We start from the raw sequence: 7,484 nt of genomic DNA, 5'->3' as shown, positions 1-7,484 counted from the left end.
TTTTTATTTCCGCTACCCAAAGATTGTCTGGTAGAGATCGCTCTTTAGCGATAAGACCGCCTGTTGTCTGCCTCTATTTATAATCATTTGTTTTGTCTCCGCTGTATCTTTTTAGGGTTCCGTAGTCAACTAGGAACCCTTATAGTTTCGCCATGTCTGTCTGTCCGTCCGTCCGTCCGTCCGTCCGTCCGCGGATAATCTCAGTAACCGTTAGCACTAGAAAGCTGAAATTTGGTACCAATATGTACATCAATCACGCCAACAAAGTGCAAAAATAAAAAATGGAAAAAAATGTTTTATTAGGGTACCCCCCCTACATGTAAAGTGGGGGCTGATATTTTTTTAAATTCCAACCCCAACGTGTGATATATTGTTGGATAGGTATTGAAAAATGAATAAGGGTTTACTAAGATCGTTTTTTGATGATATTAATATTTTCGGAAATAATCGCTCCTAAAGGAAAAAAAAGTGCGTCCCCCCCCTCTAACTTTTGAACCATATGTTTAAAAAATATGAAAAAAATCACAAAAGTAGAACTTTATAAAGACTTTCTAGGAAAACAGGTATCACAATAATTCAAATTGGCGAAAGAATTTTTTTGTCGTTAATTAATAATCTATGATTTGAAATAAATTTTAATGTTAGTTTTGTTTAATGAAAAAATATGAACGTCAAAACAAATCGGATCGACTGCACGACTGATATCATAAAATTCATAACATTCTGAATGACTTTTCAAAACTTGTCATTGTTATAATCTATACTTAATATTATAAATGGAAAAGTGTGTGTCTGTTTGTTTGTCCGTCTTTCACGGCAAAACGGAGCGGCGAATTGACTTGATTTTTTAAGTGGAGATAGTTGAAGAGATGGAGAGTGACATAGGCTACTTTTTGTCGCTTAACCCCCACTACCTCGAAATGGGGGGTAGAAATTTGTATGAAGTATTTCGCAATTTTCTAATTTAACGCGAGCGAAGCCGCGGGCTTAGCTAGTATTTTAAATATTTAAAAGTCACCGGGCCGAACGCGATTAACTAGGTAATATTATTTTACCTATTTTTCTGTGACTACGGCTAGTAGGTACAACTTGGTCGCAACTTGGAAAAGATAAATGAGTACATATCAACATAATCTTCACTAACAATAAGGGCCCATTTACACGGTACGAGAACTCTCATGCGAGTTTTATTACATTGCGGTATTGACTGGCTGTACAAAGTTGAATGTAACCTCATCAGTCCGCAAAACGTCAAAACAAATCGGATCGACTGCACGACTGATATCATAAAATTCATAACATTCTGAATGACTTTTCAAAACTTGTCATTGTTATAATCTATACTTAATATTATAAATGGAAAAGTGTGTGTCTGTTTGTTTGTCCGTCTTTCACGGCAAAACGGAGCGGCGAATTGACTTGATTTTTTAAGTGGAGATAGTTGAAGAGATGGAGAGTGACATAGGCTACTTTTTGTCGCTTAACCCCCCACTACCTCGAAATGGGGGGTAGAAATTTGTATGAAGTATTTCGCAATTTTCTAATTTAACGCGAGCGAAGCCGCGGGCTTAGCTAGTATTTTAAATATTTAAAAGTCACCGGGCCGAACGCGATTAACTAGGTAATATTATTTTACCTATTTTTCTGTGACTACGGCTAGTAGGTACAACTTGGTCGCAACTTGGAAAAGATAAATGAGTACATATCAACATAATCTTCACTAACAATAAGGGCCCATTTACACGGTACGAGAACTCTCATGCGAGTTTTATTACATTGCGGTATTGACTGGCTGTACAAAGTTGAATGTAACCTCATCAGTCCGCAATGTAACTAAAATCGCATGCGAGTTCGCGCGCCGTCTAAATCAGGCCTTACAATCCACAGGCTGCTCAGAAAATTTCGATTAAAACAAAATCGGGGCCAAATCCCCCGAGAGCGGTTCATTTCATAGCAATTAGTTACCTACTGGCGGTGGATTCGTCACGATTGAACGAGTACCCCTTTGGTGACGGCATTAGCGCTTACGGGACGATCACGACACGACTGCACCGCTAAAAAAAAAGTGAACACTTTATCATACCACCAAAACAAAACAGACAAACGTCCATCTATTATAAATGGAAAAGTGTGTGTCCGTTTGTTTGTCCGCCTTTCACGGTAAAATGGAATGAACGTGATTTTTTAAGTAGAGATAGTTGAAGGGATGGAGAGTGACATAGGCTACTTTTTGTCTCTTTCGAACCCCTAAGTGGAAGTTTGTATAGAGCATTACGCAATTTTCGCAAGTGCCCAGCGCCCAGCGAATTCCCTGTGTAATACCACTGTCCACTGATGCTACAATTTGTAGTAGATTAAGATAACTAATCTGATAGATAACATTTAGTCCTGCCTTTATCTATATGACGTTTCGTTTTCATACATATTTATCACACATACTTTAATCGATAAGCATTACCCTGTAAAATACCGCATGCTCGCTGTGAAAGTATTGGGTTGGTAAGAAAGTAATGAGCGAATCATAACCAATATTGTAATTTTTATTTAATTTATTATTTTAATCATTTATCAAAAATATAACGGCCTTCGTTATCTACTACTTGTCTCCATCGTTCTGGTAAAGAATGAATAGCATCGGCGAAGAAGTTCTTAGGTTTAGATTTAAAAAACTCAGCTATGTACTGTCGTAGATGGGCTTGATCATCGAACTTTTTTCATTCAAGGCATTGCTTAGCGATCTGAACAATGCGTAATCCGTAGGTGCCAAGTCTGGAGAGTACGGTGGATGAGGTATCACTTTCCAACCTAGCTCCAATAGCTTTAGCCGAGTCACTTTTGCAATGTGTGGGCGAGCATTGTCGTGTAAGAAAAAACTTTAGCATGCTGTGGACGATTCTGACAGATTTTTTGGTTTAAATTTTCAAGCTGATTACAGTATACTGATGCGGTAACAGTCATTCCACTTGGTAGGAGTTCCCAGTGAATAATACCATGAATATCCTACCAAACGGACAGCATAACTTTTTTCGGGTGAGGCTCTGTTTTTGGTGCCTCTATTCCTTTTTCGTTTGGAGCTAGCCACTGACGTTTGCGTGTGTGATTTATATATAAGACCCATTTTTCATCTCCAGTGATAAGATGGTCCAACCAGTTGAATGTGCGGCGAAAAGACAGAAGTTGTATGCAGATATCAGCACGGCGGTTTAGTTGATCTCTATCAAGTTCGTGCGGTATCCAAACACTGTATTTGTAGTTTTTTCCCAACTCGTGTAAATGTGTTTCTATGGTGACATGAGAGCAGCCTAACTCGGTAGCAAGAGTACGACTCGTTAGCCTCGGATCTCCTTCAATTAAGGTTTTTAATTTGGCTACATCAATCTTCACCGGTTGACCAGACTTAGGTTGATCTGATAATGAAAAGTCGCCACTACGAAACCGCTGGAACCATCGTTTCGCCGTGGCCTCAAACACAACTTCAGGAGCAACACGCTGACATATATTACGCACTGCTTCGGCGGCTGAATGACCAGACTGAAATTCATATAGTAAGCAATGCCTTACATGCACTTTTAATTCGTCCATTTTCTTCCTTATATTAGCTCGGCGACAGCTAGTGAATGACTGACGAGAAACTGTGCGACTCGCCCTTTATATACTTTCGACCATAGAAGATTCTAGAACTCTCTCAAAAATTTTATGTGGAATTCAATCGATCGCTCATTACTTTCTTACCAACCCAATAATTACTAATCATATTTTCAATTTAAAATGGGTATTTTCTGTGATATAAATTTGTGCACACCATCCGACGGAAGATATATATATTCACCAGGAAGCATCATATCTGGCGCAATAAGATATTCTCTTGATGAGGATTACAAGTTTTCTTCAATAACAGTTTCCTTGAAAGGTACTGGTCACCTGTACTTAGAAGATTCACAAAAGAAGAGAAATAATAGACGATATATGTTTACTAACGACGAAACATACGTTGATTTAAACAATGTTATATATACCAATGAAAAAGGAGAACCGTATCCTAAAGGGCAATATGATACTCAGTTCAGATTCCAGCTGCCTTATAACATACCAGCTTCTATAGATTACAAAAAGCATACCCTCTATTACTATGTGCTTTCTCACGTCAAATATTTCATATGTATAAAATTTGAGAGACCCGGAACTTTCAAACTGAACAAATTTTACAATAAGGAGATTACAGTGATTTCGGGACAAACCCCACGTCTGACAACAGAGCATTTAATATACGGAAACCAAAAAAAGTTACTACAATTATCATCATTGTTTTCCAGCAAAAAAGGTTTGATAAACTTAAAGGCTGTTATTGCTAACTCTGTCCGATCACCCGGAGAATCCGTCAAAGTTCATTTTGAAGTCACCAACGACACAAATGTGTCAACCAAAGGTTTGGAAGTTAAAATAGCAGAAGTTGACCAGTATACTACTGAGGGAGGTCTTTTGGCAAAAGTCCATACAGACGTAGAAAATACAGCATATGCATATGAAGGAATAGCGGGTGGAGCTATAGGCAAATTTACTGTTGACATCTTAGTTCCTGAACATTGTGCCTCTTTTGATCACTGTTCATTTTTGCGCCGTGATTATTCCTTAATGATTCTAGTGAGATTACCTGATCCACATATAAATTTGCCTCTAGAGATCCCGTTTCAGGTTGTTAAAACTTTATCGAGCAGGTTCGAAGAAAATGCATTCCTTTCAAACAATGCTATACCCAGCGATCCTCCGACTTATTGGCAAGCAATGGCCGAAGATATAAAAGATATTCCAGAAAGTAAAGAAGTTAAAGGAGATGCATCAGGAAGTAAAAATAGTGAGGAGTTAGAAGCTAAAAAATAAATAGAATCGAGTATTATATTTCACTTTCATTTACCTGCTCCATAATTGAACTGATATTAATTAATCATGTCTGTCATTGTCTGTGTCGTGTGTTTTATCATTAAAACACAGAATATCAACGTAAGTATAAATACTATAAATGGAGGAACATCGCCAAATGTATTTTTGTGCATAATTATTGTAAATTAACTAATAACGCGCTATTCTTGGTTAAAACCAATCCTCCAGATCCAGACTAAGGGACAGTTGCATCAACCACAGTTGACAGACACATCAACGTCATGAAGCATAAATCTATGGAAATTCCCATATAAAAAATTTAGCGAACAGAAAATTACCGAACCGTATTTATTTCGTACAACCAAGCAACCGACCCTAAATACATTAAGTAGGTATATGTAGGTAGTCAAAGTTTAAAATATGCCATGACGAGTATTTTCTGGCTAAACTAGTACTTTTTTATTAAAAAGTATCAAAATTTTTTTGGACAAAACCCGTGTGTTATAAATGGGATCGCAAAAGAAGTCGGAGTCGCTCAAATCAAGCCGGGGCAAAACTGCCATCCAGCAACTCAGGCAATAAACGGCCCAGATAAGAGTTTACTTCATTGTTGCATTTGTTGCTCCAGAAATGAGACAAGCTACACTACGGCCTGTTACATCTTAACAAGTTGTGACTATACATCGTGTTACATTTTTTTTTCGTCAAATACGATACGTCGTTATTCGTTAAGCTTACTATCTAGCTTTTCGTTGATTACGTCAAATTATTCTAAATATGAATCTTTCTCAGGGTTTTTTTTTCACAACACTGATATCACGTCATTTTATTGCAATATAATTATTTTCTTTGCTGCGTACCTACTATCGATTCAAATTAATTTCTGATGATCAGTGCACCACCCGATCCGATGTGTAAAAAAACAACCTAATCTAATCTATAATGAGCTAATGAGGAAGTATTTTACAAATAACTTAGAAATTGAATCTATTCTTAGAATGTCAATATTATAAAGTCATACCTACTCGGAAATGGAGTCTTGTCCTTATTTATGACCGTGTGGCCCACCGGGTTAGGCATCAGTCCGTGAAACACAGGACGCTGCTTCGATCCCAGCCCAGCTCATTCAAATCGGGACACTTGGCTATGGCTACATCAATTTTTGACATATGTAGTTGCGTAGTGAGCTCTTTACCTTATTAGTGCGGTAATATATACCTTACTAATATTGCGCCATAAACTGTAATAGTTATTTGTTATACAAGGGGGCAAAGTTGTATTTTAACGTCGAGTGTGGAATTGAAAAACGAGCAAAAGGATTCTATAGTTGAACCACGAGCGAAACGAGAGGTTTGAGAATAGAATCCTGAACTTGCGAGTTTTTTAACACACGAGAAGTAAAATACATTTGCACCCCGAGTGTAACACAAAACTTTACCCTCACTATAACGAGGAAACTACAACGCAAAAAATGCGTTTATCACTGCTTCCAGTAGTTCCACAGGTGGTAAATCATCTTTATTACTAGATTCACCTACTTTTATCAATTTTAAAGCAGATAATTTGACTTTATTCAAGGTCAAATTACTTTACCCACTAGTGGATAAAATGCGTTTTTACCCGCTGGTATTAAAGGACAAAACACGTGTTTCCGAGCTAGTGAGGGGAAAAATATTATATTTAAAACAGTAAACTTCCCTATTACCGTGTGCATAATGTTCATGTGAATGGTTTACTCAACAATTTGGAAGCCCACATTCGTAACCAAACAGGACAAATGGGCTCGTTCGAACCCCATCTCGCCACGGCCCATCGAAACTTCGTTAAAGTAATGACACCGTATCTCTACTGTACCCTCTCCAAAAAGAAACGAGACAGCACTACGCACACTAGCTGTGTTGGAAAAAGAGGGGTGATCCCAAGATAATACCCCCATAATCACAGTTTTGTTTTCCAATCGTTGCTAACGATTATTGGCGCTATGCGAGTGCCATTTTCGAATTGCTTTAGTGCCCTAAGACTTCTAAGATAAGTCGTTGGAAGAGCAATAAAAAGAGGGCACAGCGATTAGTACTTTCTTACGTGATTTCTTTTCTTTGTAAATCCTTCTACACTGTTGTTTAAGAAAAGGAGAGAATTATTCCAGTAACAATTTGTAATGGAAATCGGTAATAGTGAGACAGAAAAATGGTAACAATCGACTTTTCAACTTTCTAAAATTATAATAATATGCCCAAATCTCAAAGTCATTGCTAGGTTGTGTAGCCCCCTAGGTAGGCTCTGGCGCAAATCCGTCTGTACAACGGGGACTGTTCTGAAGAACTTTTTGACCTGGTGCCACCGTCGCGCTTTTATTACCGCACCTCCCGCCAAAGAAACAAAGTTCATCCTCACTTTCTGGATACGTGGCAAACCAAGAAAAAACGGCCTCTCGCTCGTTTTTGCCCAGTACATGCAAGTTGTGGAATGAGCTACCTTCTGAGGTGTTCCCCTTGCGCTATGACATGGGGTTCTTCAAGAAGCAGGTATTTAGGGTTCTTATTCATATTCATATTCATTTATTTCGTAAATGCACAGATACATTACACGTCAACAGTTACAGTTCA

The sequence above is a fragment of the Leguminivora glycinivorella genome, chromosome 8 (genome assembly GCF_023078275.1).
Source record: "Leguminivora glycinivorella isolate SPB_JAAS2020 chromosome 8, LegGlyc_1.1, whole genome shotgun sequence".
NCBI lineage: Eukaryota > Metazoa > Arthropoda > Insecta > Lepidoptera > Tortricidae > Leguminivora > Leguminivora glycinivorella.
The sequence above is the reverse complement of the archived record's forward strand: the minus strand, read 5'-3'. Positions refer to the sequence as shown.